At 38.7% G+C, this 22817-nt stretch overlaps 1 protein-coding gene and 1 long non-coding RNA gene across 6 annotated transcripts in view; one reads left to right on the top strand and one right to left on the bottom strand.

Annotated features, from left to right (window-relative positions):
• The window catches only part of LOC142830362 (uncharacterized), an 87901-nt gene extending 77332 nt beyond the window's left edge, over window positions 1–10569 (top strand). The window contains exon 6 of one of the 2 annotated variants that reach the window (XR_012905544.1): window positions 10451–10569. This is a non-coding gene — a long non-coding RNA (uncharacterized LOC142830362). Of the gene's footprint in view, window positions 1–1673; window positions 1836–10450 lie in introns of those variants that run through there. The other variant, XR_012905542.1, reaches the window with a different exon arrangement.
• LRMDA (leucine rich melanocyte differentiation associated) overlaps window positions 1–22817 on the bottom strand; it is an 864979-nt gene that overhangs the window by 86314 nt on the left and 755848 nt on the right. The gene's annotated exons all lie outside the window — the stretch shown is intronic.

The raw sequence follows: 22817 nt of genomic DNA, 5'->3' as shown, positions 1-22817 counted from the left end.
CCTCAGCCTGGAACCTTTTTTGAAGTGTGGAAATGCATCCATTTTGTTCACCTTTTACCTTTCCAGTAAAACAATTCTATGAGGAAGAAGGGATGTTCTAAAAGAGTATTTTTCCTGACATTTGGCCCAGTGTAGACAGGCCAATTGTCAGAAAAGCCTCTTTTCGGAAGAAAAGCGGGAAAAGATATTCAAATTGTGGTTCACAATTTATGTATCTTTTTCCAATAGAACTTTGTAGTCTAGACACAGCCTGAGGCTCATCTTTCCATTTGCTCCCTCAACAACAAAAGGAAAGCAGGAGAATGGCAGGGGCTGTAAATAATAGAGGCGACTGTTAGACCAAAGTAGTATCAGAAGCTGGCCACATTACAACCATAGAAAATGATGTTATAAATAAAGAGTTACATTATTTCTCTATAGACAGACAGACAGACAGACAGATTTTTTATGTGCATCACTTAGTCAGACTTTGTTTGGTTCAATTTTATGGACCTGGTGTCTAGGTGCCAGATTGGCAGAAGTTCATGCTACATAAAAAAGGTACAGTCTAGGCAACAATCATGCAGGTTTTTCAATCCAACCCACAATTATATCTCAAACCCAAGTTGGCGGGGCCGGCCCAAGGGGTAAAAAACCAGATACATTTCTGCGGTCATTGAGCTCTGAAGTCATAGCTGGTTTTGCAGACCAGGAACCAACTCTATTGACTGAGTAATGCAGCAGTTTACTAAAACATGCTACAATCTCCATGCTGACATGCAAAATACATATGGCTATACTGTATATGTCAAACGCTTAAATTCTGGCTTACATCTCAGCTAGGGCAACACATATAAACTACTGTGTTTCAGCCATCAATACCCCCTACTATTAACCTTGGCAAATAACGCAATATGGAAAATGAACAAATACCACAATCCCGCCACTTGACAGTTACTTTAAATGTAACATCTGTATAGATTGTGGAATCCAAACCTCAAGATTACTTTTGTTCTTCGGTCCTTTATATACTTTGTTTTGAAAAGTCTTTGGAAAACAGAACATTATATTAGAAACACACATCCCGCTGTACTATAGAGAATGTCACATCTCATCAAGAATAATTATTATATAATGAAAATTCAATAATTTATATTAAAAAGCTCCACATTCAAATATGTGGAGTCAAGCACGCCCATTTTAAAATCAGTTAATACTTACAAGATTTGCTCTTTGCTGGCAATTTGTTCCTAAGAGACATGCACATGACAATGTTTTCTGTCAGCTGTCTTTATAAGGCACATGGCAGCTATTACTATTTAGGAGGCAGTCCAGTTTCCTATGAAATTATTTAGCAATTTTCCACTGTGACCCACCAAATTTTTTCCCTTAGCTCAAACCCTTTCAACTGAGTTAAAAGGTGTCTTCCTATATGCAGAATTAAAATGTTGGTAGGGATTGAATGCATCTCCTTATTGTTCTTCTGCATGACTCTCCATGTTTCAAGTTTCTGTGAATGCAAAATAATGCTGACTTCTCGCAGTCATTTTGAGAAGGCCTAATCATGCGCCAAACAGATTTAACAGCATATTTCTCATGTCAATATTGACGATCCCGTAACTCTAACCCCACTTTTGCTTGTGGGGAAGAGAATTGAAATGGATGGTTCACTCACAAAACATGTCCCTTTGCAGTCTCTCTATAGCTGTAATGTGAGAACCCAGGCAGTGCTGGAAGAAACAGTCCCATGCAATGCATAAAATCAAGAGCATGAAGCAAAGTCTTGGAGCTCTGCCAATAAAACATGTTGGACCAGGCTCTGCTATGTTTGCCTGAGCTTACTTCCCACCCTGCAGGTGAGTGGTCCTGGTGGTTCACCTGGGTTGGAGTCTGAGAACAATTCTGTAGCTCACAGGGGTGAGAAGAGGAGAAGTCTCTTGCATCACCTTTGTGATCTAGTAGCCAGGCAGCAGTGATACTGAACAGATTCCTGCAAATTCCTTTTAACAGGAAGAATGGAATTAGAATTCAAGGCCTTGAGCATCAATAAGTTAAACAGAGGAAATAGACGGATTCTAAGGACTTCCACGAGAGTTATGGTAGATGCTCCCCCAGAGGTAAAACAAACTCCACACAGACTAGGATCCACTTTTAGGAGCTGATCTTTTTTCTCCTCCCCTTTATTCAGATCTGATCTTAAACTTATACCACATGTTCAACACTGACATGCAAACTAACAGAGCTGGAAATGGAATGCTGGGTGCATTTGAACACTAAAATATATAGTACTGTAGAAAAAATTATAGTACAGATTATACTTTAAAATCACTAAGCAGATTAAGATAGTGATTGACAGCTGGTTCTACCATACACCGGCTTGCATTAAGCAGAGCATCAACACCGGGGGTGGAAGCTGTCCCACCCAACACCCCGAGCCTGCAAATTATTTCTGTATGGGCTGGTCCTTGCACTCCTGTGAAGTTCCATTGCCTATCTGAGGGATATGCTGGCATGGAACAAGTTGCAGGATCAGGGCCTATATATTTAAAAAATTACAATCTTCTTTATTTAGAACAGTTTTTGGCACAATCAAAATATTCCAAACTTTGATGAGTTCACCGACTTCTTTGCAATATTTGGGATACCTGCTGCTTTGGGTGAGCAGGGTAGAAATGGCAAACGCTTTTTATTCCCTTAAAATCGTCAATATGTTGGCCCAAATGCAATACACCTGGTTATGCTGTTCAGAAACTATCACCTGAACTCATCTGTTCAAACGGAGTTTTGTCTGCTCCCCTTGTAAACACGTCTCTCTCTTGCTAATTCCATCCACAGTGCCCAGCTATCAAAACAATCCCATCTGAATCTGGATTGCATACGGCTGCTCCATATTTCCATGTATTTAAGTCTGAGATTGCCTGCAGCGTGCTTTTTAAAAGCAAATGGGTTCAACATATGGATCCGTACTGGCATGGAGGTGGGGCGCAAGTGCATGACAAAATTATTGCAGCATAAAAGAATATGTCGAAACCCTCCTTGGCTCTCTCACTTCCCTGTACACATGTCAAAAGAATGACACATTTGCAGGTTTGTGTTTGAAAACAAGTTTTGTTGAGGATTGAATCCAGGAACAACAAGCAGAGCGTGGAGAGAGAGCGCTGATGAAAAGATTTTACAATTGCATGGCAGTAACTGGCAGGTTTGGCAACTAGTGAGAGGTTGAGAAACCAGTCCACTAGTGAGCCATTAAACCAGGATGTAAGGGGCAAAACCTCTCCTGTGACAGCAGGAAAACACTGTGCATAAAGTGAGTTGCTTATTTAAAGTTTCCCATGTCCTGCTGGCCCCTTGCAACTGACATAGCACATAAGTTAGCATGAATGCAGAGACAACAAAGCCTACCAAAGTCAGCAATAGCGCAGAGACCAAGAGACAGAATGTGAACAGGAGGGTTACACATGTAATTTCTTAAGCGACTACACAAGTACTTTATTGATGAAAATATAAAGGAAAAGGTCACCCCATTGGGCATCAAAGACATTTATCAAGGAAATGGAACAAGAACTAAGAGGAAACAAATGTTAATGTCATGCCCAAAACTATGAAATATTTTTTACTGCCAAAGTTACTTTGAAACTAACAAGGCCAGGCACATGGTATCAGCTTACTATATTTCATAGCTATGGAACATAAGGCACCAAACTCAAGTTACAGTATGCTAGGTGCATGTGTTTAGGTGTCTTCCACCCAGCTATGATGCATGTGGACAACAAGACACAGATGATATCACCCATAAAAGAGATGAGACTGGGACAGTTTCTAGAAAACTGGCACAAATTAAAGAAATGATTAACAACGAACAGCTAGCCAGAGGGGAAAAGACCAAGAACCCCACAACGGGTCCAGCCCCCCATCCTGTAGACAGAGAACCAAACTTAGGGGCTCACATGAAAGAGAAAGACTCATTATATGCAGGCCTTGAGACAAGTAGAAAAGGTCTATGAGCCATTCAAGGGATTTTTAGACAGAAAAGCTTTTTTAAGTGAGGGAAATATGGGTAACAGGGGCATTTCACCATGTGCTTCTGACAGAATGAACAACTTTTGGAAGTAAGGGGGAGAAGAAATATTACAGGGAAAAAAATTAAGGATTTCCAGTTTGACCAAGCATGCAAAGCACAAATATGGAAGAACATTTAGCTCTGAAAAGAATGAGCACACAGATCATACCTTCCTTAAAAACAAAATTAGTATCTCACACACCCTTTCATATAAGTGACTGCTCTTTATCTGTGGGAGAATATGTGACATCTGATGTTAGTGAAACTCAACAGCTCATGTATAGAAGACTCAGCCATTCTTCTCAGCAGAGAAGAATCTGGGAGCAGTGGACCACTAATGCTCCATGCATAATTTGGTAACTCTGCAGCTTAATCTGGATAGTCACATGAGGCTGGCTCTTCCTCCTCATTTCCAGCAGCCTGAATTGCACTAAAAGCCAGCTAAGCTATACATATAATAATAATGAGCGAATCCATTAATATTTATTTCCAAATATTACTTTTCCATTAAAGCAATTGCCATAGTTGTCACAAGGATATTACATTAGCAAATGGTAAATGGGATAGCATCCCCTCCATGAAATAGTACCTGCATTCAAATGCGGCCCACGTTATAAAAATGTTTGGGAATCAGTGATATAGGAGCTTTGTGTAAAAACAATGAAATATCTTGATGGGAAAAAAAAGAGCCATGGAAAGCCAAAATTACATGTGTATTTTTAATTACTAACTACTAAGGAGATGATCGGGGGGGGGGGGGGAGGAAAAAAGGGCTTCTTTTTCCGAACAAAATGTTGATGAATGTGAGAAAGAATTTTTGGTTGTAGCTTTCCATGACGAAGATCAACTTTTCACCAAAAATTTGAAATTTTTAATCTGAACAAGGAAATAATTTGATCTGGAAATGCTGCTGTGATGCCTCATGCTCTCATTCTCCTTTACAGGCTGGGCTGCTTGGCCAGAGTACATCTCACATCATGAGGAGGGAACAGAGTTGAATCATGGAAGATGTAGCTGGCCAAAGAGCATAGCCCACTTGGGACAACAGAGATGTGAGACAAACAAACTACAACTCCCATCAACTCCAGCTACGCAATTAATGTAGCTGGAGTTGCTTATCTTAATTACAACTTATCCCCTAGTGTAGACCAGGCCCAAGTAAGCTTGGTAGAGTGATTTAGGAATTCACATTTGTTAATGGCTTGGTGAAATCTAATTATAAAATTTACCCCCTGCTTGGGGTATCTGCTAGTTTTCTGACAATCTGCCCTCTACTAAGCAGTCATAGCTGTGAGAGACACTGAACAATATCAGAGGGATAGCCAGGTTAGTCTGAATCTGCATAAATGACGAGAAGTCCTGCGGCATCTTATAGACCAACAGATTTATTGGAGTATCAGCTTTTGTGGGCAAAGACCCACTTCATCAGATGCATGTCATGCCCACAAAAAGCTTATGCTCCAATAAATCTGTTATTCTGTAAAGTGCCACAGGACTTCTCATTGTTTACTCTGAACAGTGTGACCCTTGGTTTGGTTGAAAACCCAATTTTGCACTGAAAAAAAAAAGTTTGACAAATTTTTCAGCCAGCCTTAATCTAGAAGAAGCCAATCTACTGCAAATATTATTGATATTGCCAGATGAGGAGGATGATAGAGCTCTGACATCTTGGAAATTAAAGCAACTTTGCCCAGTAGGAAATCACATGCCCTTTTAAGAGTAACCATTTCCCTCACCCATAAGTAAAGGTCATTTCTAAGTTTAGGATGGATCAGAGTTCTAGTCAATGGATTACAGTACTTCTGCATAATAAACCTCATTGAGCTTTTTATATCATGAACTTTCACACTAACTTCATGAAGTTATGACTGCAGATTTTTGAGTGCTAGAATCTGAAAAGAACAATGATCAACAAGAACCTCCTGCTCGTTCCTCCTCCAATCAACTACCTCTTAAAAGACTCATGATGTCTTAGTTACCTTAAAAACCTAAAGCATCCTAAGTAAACAAAACAGAACTCATACAGTATATCCACAAATATACTACAACTGGGCTGATAACATGCAGTTAAGATTTCGTTACATAAGTTATTTTACTATTTCTGTTATTAATGTAAGTCACAGAACATCAGCCATCCCTAATGTGTACTGTCAGGGACTGATTCTGCTCAGCAGTGGAGTGAATGGTGAAATTACCATTGATTTCAGTGACAGCAGGTTTCAACCCTGCAATACATTTGGAAAAGGAAAAATATAAGCTTCCTGCTGTGATGATTATTTCAAAGAGTTTTACCAGTTCAAATTTCTGGAACCCTTTCAGAAATAATGTCTAGCCTCTGACCCATTTCCCAATTCAGTTAACTGGGGAAGAGAAACCATAAGAAATACATAACAAAGATGACCATTGCTTTAGTGACCTGTATTCCATTAAGAATTTCAGCAGAAAGCATTGCCAACCTTTCAGGATCTGGAGTCTAATCATCTCTCTTGACAGGACTTCAGGGGCCATGAGCATATTTCATCCAATTGCCATATACAAACCAGTTAGGAGCCGTAATGAAGTTCAAGTAAGGTTGTAGCAGAAGGCAGCTGTTCTTAATACAGGAAAGATATACTAGAGGAAAATACTGGGAACAAAACTTGTAAGAATGTAGTTTCCAAAATGTAGAGGCATGGATTGGTCACAAGGGAAGCTATGATACTGTGGATCAACTGAGCTTCAGGTGCACACAGAATATATTTATTATCCATGTGCAAGGCTGAATAAAACAGATCCAATGCCATATTGAAACAGAAATAAAGACTAGGGCAATAAAATATGCATAATGATGTAAGCGGGTGTGATTACAGACTAGCCAGCTTAACTTCTGTACCCAGAAAGCTAATGGAGCAAATAATTAAACAATGAATTTGCAAAATAATAAGGTGATAAGTAACAGTCATCGTGGATTTGTCAAAAACATCACATCAAATCAACCTGATAGCTGTCTGTGACAGGGTAACAGGGCATGTGTATAGGGGGAAGCGTTGGATGTGATATATTTCAACTTTAGTAAAGCTTTTAATACTGTCTGGCATGACCATCTCATAAACAAACTAGGGAAAAGCAACCTAGATGGAGCTGCTAAAAAGGTTGGAAAACCAGATGGAGCTACAAAACAGATTGGAAAACCATTCCCATACAGTAGTTATCTATGGTTCACGGTCATGCTGGAAAAGCGTGACAAGTGGGATCCCACAGGGATCAGTTTTAGCTCAAGTTCTGCTCAATATTTTTTTCAGTTATTTAGATAATGATGGAGAGAGTAAACAAATAAAGTTTGTGGATGATTCCAAGGTGGGAGTGGGTGCAAGTGCTTTGGAGAATAGGATTAAAAAACAAAATGATCTGGACAAATTGGAGAAATGGTCTGAGATAAAAAGGATGAAAGTCAATAAGGACAAAGGCAAAGTACTCCACTTAGGAAGGAACAATCAGTTACACACAGACAAAATTTGGAAATGACTGCACAGCAAAGGAGTACTGTGGAAGGTATCTTTGGGTCAGAGTGGATCACAGACTACACAGGAGTCAACAGTGTGACACTACTGAAAAAAAAGCAAGACACAGGGAGTCATTCTTCTGCTTTACTCGTCACCAATTAGGCCTCAGCAAAGTACCGTGTCCAGTTCTGGGCACCACATTTCAAAAAAGATGCAGACAAATTGGAGAAAGTTCAGAGAAGAACACCAAAAATTATTAAAAGTCTAGAAAACACGACCTATGAGGGAGGACATGATAAAATGGTTTTCAGACATCTAAATACTTGTTACAAGCTGGAGGGAAACTGTTCTTAACCTCTGAGGATAGGACAAGAAGCAATGACCACACATTGCAGCAAGGAAGGTTTAGGGTTGGGCATTAGAAAAAAATCTCCTGTAAGGGTAGCTAAACACTGGAATAAATTCCCTGGGGGTGTTGCGGAATCTCTGTCATGGGAGATTTTTAAGAGCAGATTAGACAAATACCTGTCAGGAACCATCTAGATAGGACTTAGTCCTGCTATGAGTACAGGGGACTGGACTCAACCTCTTCAAGTCACTTCCAACCCTATTACCCTTATGATTCTATGTTCACCTACTTAACAGAATTTCTATGCAAATTTATGTCCTTGAATAAAAAGCTACCACCACATCTTATGCATACATTCATGTATAAATGCATACACATACACGCACTTTATTCTATAGCATTTTGGGAATAAGTATATAAATCAGGCTTCTTAAACTTTACCCTCTCCTCTGCCATCAGATAAAGAATATGTAAAAACATAAATAGAATTTCATTCCCTTTCAGCATGTCAAATTAACATAAGCAAATACAGAGTTATGCATCTTCATCTTTTCTGAAATAGTACCAATATTTCCTTAACTCTCAGAGTCAGCAGTTTTTCAACGTGTTCCAAATTTTAAATAAATAACATATGTGAATGTAAACTAACTCTACCAGCTGAATTGTATTTATTTTTTTTGTTTTGTAATTTATTGAGTTTCATTATTAATCAGATGGGTTTTTATGAGGAAGATAAAAGGAAAAATCTGAGGCTTTTTGGATGTTCTGATCACCTTCTTAAATTACCAATTTTGCAAAGACAGAAAATATTTTAAGTGCTAGGGTTAACCACATAATTATATATCACTTCACTTCTCCCCCTAAATTAAAATCAACCCGTTATTAGGTAAAGTAACAGTATTTTGGAATCAGCTGTTAAGGTCTGACCTCTGCAGTTCACTCATCTGAATCTTCTTGAAGTGACATTGCTTGTCAAAACTCATCAGCTAATCAAGTTCTTAAACTAAAGTAAGTTGTCCCCTCAAATTAAAATGATACCTCATTGTAAGCCTAACTACATCTGAATGCAAGAGGACAAAGGGCTCACTGGTATCTGGTATTAAGTTTTAGCTGGCCTGACCAGTTAAGAATACCTCCAATTTATTAATGTCATAAATTGTATTTGATGTAAGGTATCATTGGAAAAATGATACACACTGATCATTAATATACTTGCATTTTGGGGGTATGGTAAATACCTAAGAGACCATCAAAAATGAAGGTGAAATATGAAACTAAAACATGTTTCCCAGGCAAGTCTGGGGAGTGACTAAGTAGGTTTCTCCCAAACAAAGAATAAGCCAACACCTCCAGCAAGCTGTCATCAGAGACAAACAGCAATCACATGGAAAATGGCCACTCGTGCATTGCAGAGGGCAGGAACAGATATATGCAAACATTAGCAAACACCAGAAGTGGAGGAATTCAGTATGGAACTTCCTTTATCACTAGACTCCATGTCACCCTCCTCACAGCTTGAATGAACTGGTTTTTGGGAGAGAATCTTCAAAAGATTCCAATTTCAAAGGTTCACTGGTCTATACAAATGGTGCAAAGAGCCCATGTTGTCTTTTACATAAGACCACGAAGGAACATTTTGGGCTTTGTGGGAGATTGTCTCCACTGGATGGACAGCCATCTTTCTGGATGTGAGGTTGATAAGAATCTTACCTTGATTACCTTACACTATAGCTGCATTATGTCTGAGTCTCTAGAAAGTGTTTTTCACTTTTATTTGTTTGTACCTTTATCCTTTATACTTGAACTCACTTTAAATCCTCTCATCTTTTGTTGTTAAACTTGTTTTGCTTTTAATCTAAACCAACCCAATACCGTGTTTGAATTGAAGTGATTGCTAAATTCAGTTAAAGTGATCTGGTCTCTTTAGAGGATGGAACAAACATTATTATTATACCGAGTGGTCTAGAAAAGGGCCGGTCATTGCAGAATATATGGCTTGGGAAAATTTAGGAATGGGGGGTGGCATTGGGGTCATCTTATCAGCTGTCGCCAACAAGCTGATGGATATGAGTGTGTGGCTGGAGTGTATGAAGCAGGCAGCTGGCGTCCGAGTTGTGGATTTTGGCCTGCTTATCGCACAGACATATAGCGAATGCTTGACTGGTGCCTCAGAACATCCAGATGGCAGTGGGCTGTGCCCACGAAAGCTCATGATGCCATCTACATGTTTCACTAGTCTATAAAGTGCTACCAGACCATGTGTTGTTGTTTTTATAGGAACAGAGCAATTTAAGGCACCCAAGATTAGAGCGCGTCACTGAACTGGATTATGCTCTCTCATGTGACACATTTTTTTTTTCAATTTTAAAGTACCATTGTGCATCCTTATCAAGCACAACTTCATTTCTCCATATCAATGTTTGGAAACATTATCAGGTCCCTTCCCTCAATCAAGAAAGCAAACAAATAAAAATCCCCATAGAATTAAAATTCAGTTGCACTCAGTGACATAATTTGAAGCACCTGATAAATATTTCCAGTATATTCTAAGATGTTTCTTTGTTTCTCATCTGGTTGCAGAAAAAGACAAAGGAAAACACATGTCAATTTGCAAACCCTCGGGATTTATTTTTCCCAGAATCCTGAGGCACTGAACATTAAGACAGCTCTGACGAACTTTACAAATATGCTCTTTTATGAAGCCTTTCCAAAGAAAGAAGAATGATAACCTAAATACCAACACCCTCATTAACTGCCTCTCCCTCTGGCTCAAATAAAAATAAAGAAATCGCTCACTCAACCAAAAAAGTTGTCCTATCCTAAGCAGAGTTTCTACATCCCCAAAAAGGATCCAAGCCAAAGACTCCATCAAGTCCACCAAAGATTATGTGTGGGGGGTAAGTCTGATTTACTTCAGTAAGATTTCGGTACATGCTTAATAGAGAAGTTTTCCTGAATCGGGTTTTACATATTTTGGCATTATTATTTTTGGATAAGCTATAGATATTAATTCAAATCAAAATCTTTACAAAGACCAGCTTTGTAATTTTCATCCTGGTTAACTGATTTCTTCCCCTCTTTGGTTGGTGACAGTAATTGTTTAGGAGTTGCAGGACACTCATTTATTATATATTATGTTTTGAAAGGGTTTGGATAGAAGGGTTAAATAGCATAGAAAGTACCAAGGAGAGGAGAAGTCCCCAATGAGGAATCAAGAGAGACTATCCAGATACTGGAAAACTATCTGCTTAAGAATGAAGACTTTTGTATATCCTTCTGAGCACCAGTTACAAACTGTGGTCTGATCCTCAGAAATAAGATTTTAGGAGCAAGAACAGCATTTGGCAGAGCGAACATTAGATTAGTGATGGTTCATTGGCAGCAGGTGAAGGCTCAGCTGAGGAACACAGACAAAACCCCACCCCTTTCTCCCAAAACCCCACCCCTTCTGCTGAGACCATGCAACTTCAACAAACACTCTCTCCCCGCCACAGCCAAGCCCCATCCAACACCAGCTGAGGGCTGGGGCTGCCATGTAGCGTGTCCCCACAGCCCCTCCTGGGTGGCTAAGCAGTGTAGGCACATTACCCCACCACCTCTATGGTCTTTTATACAGACAGTCCCCGAGTTACACGGATCCGACTTATGTCAGATCCGCAGTTACGAACGAGGCTTTTCTCGCCCCAGAGGACGTGAGCGGCGGGACGCCCAGATGCACCACGGTCCCGCCACCCGCGTCCTTCGGGGCGAGAAAAGCTGCTCCGCGTCTCCCTCGTCTGCTGGGGAGGGGGCTCCCCCCAGCAGACCAGGGAGACGTGGAGCAAAGCCGCGGAGCACGCGGGCAGCGGGACAGCCCAGACGCACTGAGCCCCCCCCAACAGACCAGGGAGACACGGAGCAAAGCCGCGGAGGATGCAGGCGGGACCATGGCGCGTCTCGGAGGTCCTGCCACCCGTGTCTCCCTGGTCTGCTGGGGGGGGGGGGGGCACAGCTAGTGCACCCCCACCCCCCCCAGCAGACCAGGCTTTTCTCGCCGACGACGCCTGGGGTAGAGCAGCTGAGCTGCGGTGCTGCGGGGACCTATCCCGCAGTGCCCCAGCTGCTGTCCCAGGTGTCCAAATTCAGCCGCTGTTGAAACTCATCAGCGGCTGATTCCAGGAAGCCCAGGGCAGAGCAACTCTGCCTCAGGCTTCCTGTTGTCAGCCACTAGTCAGTTTCAGCAGCAGCTGAATCTGGAGCCAGTTCCGACTTACATACAAATTCAACTTAAGAACAAACCTACAGTAACTATCTTGTACGTAACCCGGGGACTGCCTGTACTAACAAAAACGATTCTCTCAGTCATACATCTTTGAGGCTTGGCATTTAGGGGTGAGGAGGGGACTTACTTTGTCACCAGCAATAGCAGAGGAGAAATTCCAGGGGAAATATTGGAGCTATGGCCAGTCTTGAGAGCAATGGATACATCCTAAGCTTTCCACACCAGTATCTGCAAATAAGAGTTTACAAGACCCTCTCTCACTAAAAGGGTTGTAAGAAGCTCTAACGTCATATGTAAAAGTGAACACAGGCCACTGGCACAAAGATAAGGTAAAAAAGACCTCAATTTGCTACAGAAAACAGAGAGGCACTTGAAGCTGTAGAGGCAGCACTAGAAAAATCTCAGTAGTAAGATGAAGCATTAGTAAATAAGTGTCAGAGTGACTGAATTATAACATTAAATAGAGGTGTGTGTATGTGTGTGTGTTAAACATTTAGCTGACATTAAATAAATAAATATATATATATATATATTTTTCGAGGAAATGTTAGACACTAATAAAAACATGTCCTGAGGCTTTCCTAGTACTGGATACATCAAAGGGGTTTTTCACTAGTAATTTGGGGAGTTTATGCCTCTGGGTGCTACTGCTGTGATTTCAAAATAGAATTATCTGATGCTATGTGATTTCTTGAACCATTAGTTTTCCATCTCCTTTATTTTATGTATTTATATACACCAGTATTACAAAAAGACACCAGGCAAGAATAAAAAATGACCCATTGAGAATAAAGGGTTACTTGATACCCTATTAAAATATAAACAACTATATATAATTATCCCTTAAGTGATTATAAGTGGGGAACTTTCTCATTATCTACATATATGAATCTCTCATTCACTTTTATAGTTGTGTATCAATAAAATTCCATTAGATATTGCAAGACACATTCTTTCATCCATATTCTGCCCCAGTATTAGCTGGGCAAGTTGGGATGCTATATGCCTGTCTGGTTTCTCTGTAGTCCTTGGTACTCTAAGTAACCAATCATTCAAGATGCTGAGTCACCAAATTTCTGATGGCTTCCCAGGAAGCTGGGACACCTCACAGAAGTGGGCTAAAAATAATAATGGTTTAGTTGCTCTTGTTTTCTTATCAACTACATTCACATATAGGGCAAAATTCTCTCCTCCGATGCACAAAAATATTGACTACAATGGGATTATTTGTAAATAGCTCTGTGCAGACATTGGCTTGAAGAGCTAATGCACAAAGATTAAACTACGTCAATGGGTTTTAGATTAGGCCACTAGAAAATATTTAAACTGAACCTTGATATGTGGTAAATGATTTCGAGAAGGGAGTTCCATAAAGAGAAACCATAATCAGAGAAGTTTTCACTTGGCTTTGATTCAGACTATTTCACAGCAGAGAAAAAGACTAGTTCAGAAAACTTTGAACAGACTTGAAGGACTGAGCAGTAGAAGAAACTGTTGCTTGGGTATTTCACGCTTATGTTGGTGGTTTTATATGCCAACAGTAATATCTATACCCAAACATGTTGAATTACTGAAGATTGTTGCTGGTAGCAGAAAGCATCAGGTATGTACTTTTTTGCTATTTCATTTCACGGTGAGAGTGGATAATAAGGAATTTGATTCTGGATACATTTCTATTGTCAGGTGGACCTGTACAGCACTGGACTTGTTAAGCAATTACACATGGGAATTGTGCTACTACATATCAGGTTTTAAATCTGTATGGAAATATTACTGATATTAATTTTGTGGGGCACCTAGCATTCAAGGACAGTCTGTGAAAATACAACATCTCACATCATCTGTCCAGGCAAAAAACCAACAAATGGTAACAGGCTAACTCGGCTACCCCCTGAAGCTCCTATCGAGGCAGTAGGGATTTTCTTCCCATTCCCCACCCCAGTGTCTGACCAAGGTAAAATACATTATCTTTTAGTTACTCTTTGCAATTTGAGAGAAACCTTTTTCTTGTAAGTGTACTAAACCCCAGCAGACTTGGGATGGTCCTGACCTACGTCGCAGGGAAATAGATTAGAGAAATGATTTTTTTTAAAATAGACCAATACCACCTTCATCCCAGCTTCACGTTAAGGCACCATCCCCAACACATCTTGAACACAAAGTGGAGGGTTCACATAATGCAAAAAATATATATATATCCTCTCTGTACCCTCCTGATTATGAAATGATCAGAGGCTGAATTATAACAGAAAATATAATTCCCCTGATATTTCAAGTTTGATTGAAAACAGGAAGTACTAGACATTTCACCCTGAGAATAGGGTTTTCTCATATTTCCCAAATGATTCAGCATCCATAGATGGCGAGATAAGCATGCCAATGTTCGGATTCTTGTTTGTAACAAACTTCCCAAACTTTGCTAAAACAAAAAAAGCAGTCATGTAGCACTTTAAAGACTAACAAGAAGGTTTATTAGGTGATGAGCTTTCTTGGGGCAGACCCACTTCTTCAGATCATATTCTGAAAGTGAATTGTGAAAGCTATGTAGCTGATTCATTACTGTGTAATTTGTTTACTTCTTCATTGTATCCCTCTGTTATATAATGGTCATGCCAATTCACTTTCAGAATATGATCTGAGGAAGTGGGTCTGCCCCACGGAAGCTCATCACCTAATAAACCATCTTGTTAGTCTTTAATTAAAGTGCTAAATGACTGCTTTTTTTGTTTTACCAAGCTCAGACTAACACAGCTACCTCTCTGTTACTTCCCAAATGTTGAACATTCTTCTGCCCTTAACAAGAAATCAGACAGAAGCCTAGCCTCTCTTTCATTGGACATCACAGTGCATTGCAATTATCAATTCATATCACACTTGATGCTGACTTAAAATCTGAATATCATTTGAATGAAAATATTTCAAAGCCTATAGGTCTCTGTTCCCAATAAGTCTGGTCTATGTATAATCAAGAGCATTTTTTCTAGACCAATCAGCACAGACTTAGCAGAAGAAAGGCCTTTGGTACGAGTAAAAAATTCCAAGCTTGTATCTTTCAATTGCCCCTTTGAGGGTCATATATTGTGCACGTTTCTCAGCGGTGTATCTGAAATGAATACTGCCTCTATGTAAAGCAGTAGGAGGTCACATTATAATTAGAATGCAATCAGCAGAATTGGTTATGACTTGGTTTTCTTTCTGCAATGACAATCTATGCCACATCTGCCATTACATTAATATTTTCTGCATTACTAACAGGAAGAAAAAGGGTTTTCCACTGAGCAGCTGATTTAGTTGTCTTTAACTAAAAGATCACATGAGCTAATCAAGACCCAAACAGTTCACCTTTAAAATACCCAAACCATCTGGCTGGCTGTCCCATGATAAATCTCAATGATAAATGTCTTCGTTTTGATGTTACAAAGGAACCAGAGACCTGCTCAGTTTTGGCACAGCTGAAAACACACTGGCAAGAGTAGAATAGAACTCAGATGTCCAAAAATTTAGAAGTAAATCATTTTGACCTGCAGAGCATAATATATTTAGAGGAAACCAAAGAAGAAAAAAAGGTTTGGACTTATACTTTCTCTCTGGAGAAGAGGTTTTTTTATTTAAAAAAAGTGTTTCTTTACTATATTTTACCAGAGACACAAAGGTTCATATTAGATTTTTTCAGAAGAACTGAAGTTTTGGATAGCCTCTAAGAAACCTTCAGAATATGGTGTTTTTTTCACCTCCACACTTTTCTATTCATCCAGATGACAAAGAAGAAAGCTTGAACTGTATATAATCAGAATGATTAATAATCCTTTCACACCAAGAGACTTATTTTCCCAGAGCTTCACTGTTGCTGAGAATGGATGAATTGAAACCGGAAGTAGCGTGGGGTTAAGGCAAAGTCAATGACTAAAGGCTAGCATAAGATTTATATGGATCTAGAGTGACGTAAACAGCGTCTCATCTGAAGGTATACTTTCATGCTCAGCCAGAGCTTCAGAAACAAATTATTTAATCATAAATCATTTTACCTTTTTATGTTACAAGTTATAAACACTTCCCTATAAATCATGTATGTGAAAGATGGATGGAGAGCATTAAATAGAAACATAGGCAAACACTGAACAAGCCCTAGCACAAAACTCAAACAGTATGTTGCCATGAACATGTTAAATGCAAATCGCTGTGGCCATTCTATCCAATGGAAAGAAAGGCTCAAACGAAACCAAAATTTCATTAAAACCTACATGAGATATCAATGATTCAGCAATGTATGTTTGAAATCCTAGTTTTATTGAAGAACCACACAGACTGCTAGTCACGATAGTTTATGAATTCAGAACTATTTGAATCCTGACAGGTTCCAGTTTGTTCATACAAACTATTACTATATATTGATACAAATTCCAGTTTATATAGAATTCATCATTGTAACCCTAAAAAAAAAACCTACATCTTGACTACACCTCAAAATTAACTCTAACCTGGAAATTAACCATAGAGGAAAAGAAACTAATTCTAAAATCTCTTACCATTTTCACCAATGCTCACTGCCCATTGCTGATAGATGAGAAGTGGGGAGGGGGAGAATTATCCATTAACATTCATTTACCAATAAACATAGCTGTTCAAAACATTTTCTTAAAACTTTCTCTGTAGCTGCTTGTTCAGTTAGGTTGGATTTTACTCAGTTCTAATTTGTGCAATCCTCTTTCCTGGGCCCTGTACCCAATGCTGTTTTAAACTATTTGTGCAAGGTTGGGGGTTTCGACCAAAATCTTAAAAGGCTATTTTCACATCTAAAAGAACAAAATACTGGGCAATTCCTCCCAATATTTAATCTTATTTTCCTTTCCAGAATTTCTTCCCATTGCTTTGTAAAATCCCATTGTACAATCACCCTAGAGTTATAGTCCCACTTTGTCATTGGCTAGTCAGATACACAGGAAATTATTTGGATCTTTCCACCTAAGTCCTTTCCACTTGGTTCCTCATTATGTTGTTGTTAAATTCCTCCCAATTTTTTTCTGGAAATTAGGTGGTTATTACTGAAAGCCAAAATGATCTCACTAGTGCCTTACAGTTACTGACATCTCTCTGGTGATGGGTTTACTTTCTTGAACCATGGAGCGTTCAAGAATACTTTAGACATTTACCACCCTTCATTTTACTTCTCTGTCTTACTGCAGCGTGGTTACCATGTTTCTTAATTCTCTAAAATTTGCTTTCTTGAAATTGAACTAATTAGCCTCCATGCTTACATTTATCATCATTAAACAGCTGATTTTCATGACTGCTGGTATGCCAATAGTTAGGTGACTACCAAATAATGAATAAAAACAAATACATAAAAGGTCAGAAAAGACTAAAGGAGCATCCTCATTAAACACTTACTGTTGTCATTGAGTTTAGGATATAAAATCTGTAGTGAAGAGTGAATGAGAAATTTTGAGAAAATAATAACAAAGAAGAGAGAGATCAGTTCCTATAGGTTGCACCTTCACAAACGAATGATATATGTCCAGGATCATATCTTTAAGAAAAAGTTGACACAGTACAAAGTAAATCCCCAGTACAAAGTACAGTAGTCCATCCCCTGGTTAGTGCCAACTGTTTCCTAACATTTATTTCCAGTATTTTGTTCTGTATATTTGTTAATGTGCTAAGCAATGTGGACTCTACCACTCACATTGGGGACTATCCCACAGTCTAATAGAGACCTCACTGCCAGGAAGTTCTTTTGTCCTAATATTAAGCCTACATTTCCCTTCTTCTTCCATCTCTCTACATTTCTTTATAAAATGCATTTCAAATACACAGGCACTTAGCTTTGACCACTGCTCACCAAGGGTTCGTCTGTACAGCAGGGTTTAACTCGAAATAAGCTATGCAAATTGAGCTGTAGCTTATTTCTAAATAGCTTATTTCAATATTGGAAGCATCTACACAGCACTTATTTCAAAATAAAGCACTCTTCCTCCAGCTTCCCTTACTCCTCGTACAATGAGGGTTATAGGAGTCAGAGTAAGAAGTCCTCCAGTTTGACAGTATTTCAATATTATTTCAAAATAACTGCCTGTTGTGTAGACGCGGACTAAATTATTTCAAAATAACGCTAGTTACTTCCAAATAATGTTGCCATTTAGACATTCCCCAAAACACACACACTTCACTGTTGCTTAATCATATTATATTAAGCATGCAGCATTTAGTTCTTAGTTTTTCTGCATAAATCAGTCCTTCTAGAGCCCTAATTATTATTGTTGATTTACACTGATATCCTTACAATTTGTCAATACCGTTCAGGTATGGCGATATCCACAAAGGAGCAAAATATTCAAAACATGGTCACCCACTAAAGCCATATACAAAAGGACTTTATACTTCCTGTGGCGAGGACTGATACTCTGCACATGCTCCCCTCCAATTACATCAGCCCCTTTTCACTATCATATTGCAAGCTCAATTTCTTATCCACTATCATTCTTATCAATAGGCCTCTTTCAGCATATCTATTTTTCTACATTTGTCACACTCGCTGAATGTCTCTGTATTGGTTTATTGACCCACCCCTACAGATTAGTCTGTATTTTCCCAAGATGAATTACATTGTTATTTTCTGCTGTTATTTTTAGCCCTTGTAGGTCCCTCTGTGTTATTTCTCTGAACTCACTAGTGTTCGCAATCTCACCTATTTTAGTATAATCTATAGCACATGGGTCATATTTACCTCAGACTAAAAGGCTTCTACAAAAGGTTGAAGGCACCACTTAAGTCCTGCACTAATGCTAAAATAAGTGGTCAACAGGATTCAGAGGAGAAAGGACAGCATAAACTATATGAGGATATCTTTCATCCCCTATTACAAGAGCGAACTAGGCCAGAAGCATTCTGATTAAAGATTAAGTAGCGATTCCATGCTAACAAGGGCAGTCCCTGAAATAATTGTATGAATGAGTGTAGAAAGAAGTATGCAGGAAAGTAATAACGATCAAACTGCTAAAGTAAGTGTTTCGTCCTGATGAGTATTGATAAATTATTTTATTATTCTTTTATGGGCTTTTTTTTTTTTTTGAATCCAGCTTCAGAGGTACCTAAGTGATTTGCTCTGTATCATATACAAGTTCATTTACTATACCTATCACTATGATATCTGACTCTCTATGGAACATATACAGTAAATATAGGCTAGTCATGATATTATCCTACTTCTTTCCTTCCATTTGCTTTAGTATTTATGGGAATTATACCCAGCTGAATGTATCAGAGAAACAAATCACATCTCTTTCATTGTTTGATTTGAATTTCATGTTACATGCCATGTGAGTAAATGCCTAACGTCTCTCAGAAAGCTACAATAGGATAACTCTTAAGGAAGTTTTAATCATTACATTCTTCAAGTGATTACAGGATGCCTCTGAAATCTGTAGTACAAATGGGAAGATACTTTCTCCCCATGACCGAAACAATTGCTAACCTATCAGAAGAGTGGAAACCAATGTTTATATCAATGCTCTTTTGTTGTAAAGATGGCTTTTTCACCATTTGTTTCAACTTCCAATCAGAACTAACTTTTAGTGCCAACACTATGAAAACAATTCTATGAAAACAGCTCTCTAAATAGGTTGTGGGATGGTTTTAAATTATGTGGACATTGAAGCAACACATACTGAGTTGCAAAATGTTCAATTTATTCAGGTCTTTTATGACCAACACATTTGGAAAGCAGGAGAAATGCTCAGTGATATACACTACATAATTCCTTTTCTTTGGAGCTAATATGGGTTATTTGTCTATTCACTGCCAGATATAACTACCAAAATTTCACCAATTTTTGATCCCTTCAGTCAATCTCTCTAACAGCTCTGTCTAAAGTCTGAGAAATGATACAATTCACTAGACAGGAGAACAATGTTAAAGTTCAGACTACCAAACATCAGATGAAATAATTTATTTGGAAAATAATAAATAAATACCCACTGCTACCGTGTTTTTCTTCACTGCAATAACCAATAATCTAAAAGTATTTGGACAATGTTTTTGGTGGAGCTGAAATAGACATTTAAGGTAAAGTTTCCCCCTAGCTGGTTGAATAAAGAAAACAACCACTTATTGTATGGGTTATTGAATACTTAGTAATGCTCATATTTATTCATAAAATTCAATGTGAACTATAGTCATTTGCCTTTTATAAATATTAGCTAGAATAGGGACGGCCATCTTAACTTTAGATCATCCCATCAATAGTTTCCAGTCATTTTCAATTGGCTCTGCCATGGTGAATAGGGTTGCCAAATGTGCGGTATTGACCTGGACAAGTCCTGTATTTTCACCTCCTGTCTGGTAAAAAAAAATCAGAAAATACTGGACACCTAAAATGTCTGGTATTCTCTGGGTTTTTTTTCCTGCCAGGAGGCAAAAATACCGGACACCTGGCAACCCTACGACACACTCAGCAACTGGGCCCAGCCTCTCCCCCCCCCCCCCGGATCCCTGTTTACCTGGTTCCACAGGGAAGCTACCTTCTGACTCGACCAATAAAACAAGATGGCCACTGGCAAAAAGCCTAAAGACCTGAAGCAAGGGGAAGCAATGCCTTCCCTGGGTCTTACTGCTCAACCTCTCCCTTTTTCCTATACCTATTCTGACACTGTATGCACTGAAAGGAGCTATGCTGGTTTATTTATTTATTTATTTATTGCTCAACAGCTTTGGTCTCCCTCTCCCACCCCCCACCAGAAATTTTTTTCCTATGTGTTTTTTTTGTAGGGGAGGGGAGTTGTTTGGTATTTTTGGTTAAACCATCTGGCAACCCTAATGGTGAAAGTGTTTCAGAATAAGGTTAGTGAAGGAAAATGAAAACATTAAAACCTTTTGGGCCAAAAGGATATAATGGTAAGGAACTCTCTACTGGGTAAAAATATTCTATGTCAAATCATGCAAATCAGCTTGATCTCCTTCTTTGACCTGGCAACCGGCTGGGCAGTTAGGAGAAGGTGGTAGACATAATATGCCTGGACCTCAGCAAATCTGATCCAAACTCTGATTCAGCCTCAAATCTCAAACTTTATATGCAAATTTTATCCCAATGCCACCCACCTCTACATACAAAATTTAATGTACATTGCCACCACAACTTCTTGTACAGAAAATCCCTGTTGGCAAGCCAGTGAAGTACTTAGAATGCCTAGGCCTTTTGCAGTGAGGAGTTGAGACCCACGAGTGTTCATATTCAGTTCCATGGACCCTAGCATGCATAATTCCAAGGCTGCAGAGTTAAATGGGAGGCGTGACAATAGAAATATATATAAAATTACTTGGACCATAATTATTGGCAGTAATATTTATATTATGGTAGCATCTAAAGGCCACAATACAGAATGTACTGGGGCTGTACAGACAGAGACAATCCTGGTCATGAAAGATATATAATCTAAAGATTGTTCAACCCACAGCAAGTAGCTAATAATTTGTAATTCTAAAAATTAGCCACAAAAGTACAATAATATTTTATAATAGACTGAATTGTGTTGTACAATTAAAACTAAAAAAGCTGTAGCTGAACTGAAATAAGATATCTAGGGATTTTATTTTCCTTGTACATTAAAAATCTGGTTTAATGGTTCCTGTACTTATTGATGGAACCGAGTGTGCTCGAAATATTGGATAATTTAAAGCCATTATTTCCTTTAATGTCCCAAATTGGTTGGCTACCAATGTTTTATTATGGATTATTAATGCATCTCCTGTTGGCATTTTGCCCTTCGTCATTTGTCTTTGAGATCTCACTCCAAATTCAAACTTTGCTAGATTTCAACAACTGAAAAGTTCCGAACAACATAGGCCTTTATTACATACATAGGCCCTGCTGGAGTAAATCCTTTAAGCACATGCTTAAGTCTATTCCTATTTGCTAACAGAATTCAAGCGTATGCTTTAAATTAAGTTCAAGTGTTAGTGCTTTGCTGGATGGGGAGCATAGTCTTTATCTAGTTACAGCTTGTTTGATAACAAAAACAAATATTTTTAGCAATTGAGAGGGAGTGTGGACCTCACACTTGCTTTTTGAGTGGTAGGTCTATGTTAACTGGGAGGATCACTAGGAAACTTTTGATTTGTAGCGTTTTGCACTTTTTTTTTCTTCTTGATTTACATTACTATGCATGAGAGCTGAAATGATTCAACGTTTATAATAGTATCATTCAACGGTTTCATAGTATCTACATTACTACATAAAAAGTGAAACATGAGATTTTACATACCTTCATGGTTCCTCAAATCCTTCCAGTTACTATTGCAGGTCAGAGATACGGTTGTTATGGGAATATACTCTGCCAATTTTCATTTTTTAAGATAACTTACAAATGAGGAATTGGAATCAGGTCTGACTGCAGAATCAGGTCCTCGGTATACACAACTTTATACCTTTTTCTTGTATACACATTCTTAAGCCAACACTTAACACACTTTTTGGTCGTATTTGTTATAAATCCTTGTAGAGAATGAAAAAGATTGATGGCACTCAACAAGAGTGGATATTTATTCTCCACTTAAATAAATATTAGTGATGACCCCAAATGGCACAATGGGGTTAATGTATATTACCCTAAATAAATCACAGAACATGTTTTCTTTCCTTCCCCGCCCCGATCAACTTATTCTGTCAAAGTACCAAAGTCAATGATGACATTA

This window comes from Pelodiscus sinensis, chromosome 8 (genome assembly GCF_049634645.1).
Source record: "Pelodiscus sinensis isolate JC-2024 chromosome 8, ASM4963464v1, whole genome shotgun sequence".
In the NCBI taxonomy this organism is placed as follows: Eukaryota; Metazoa; Chordata; order Testudines; family Trionychidae; genus Pelodiscus; species Pelodiscus sinensis.
This window is presented reverse-complemented; position numbering and strand designations above follow the sequence as displayed.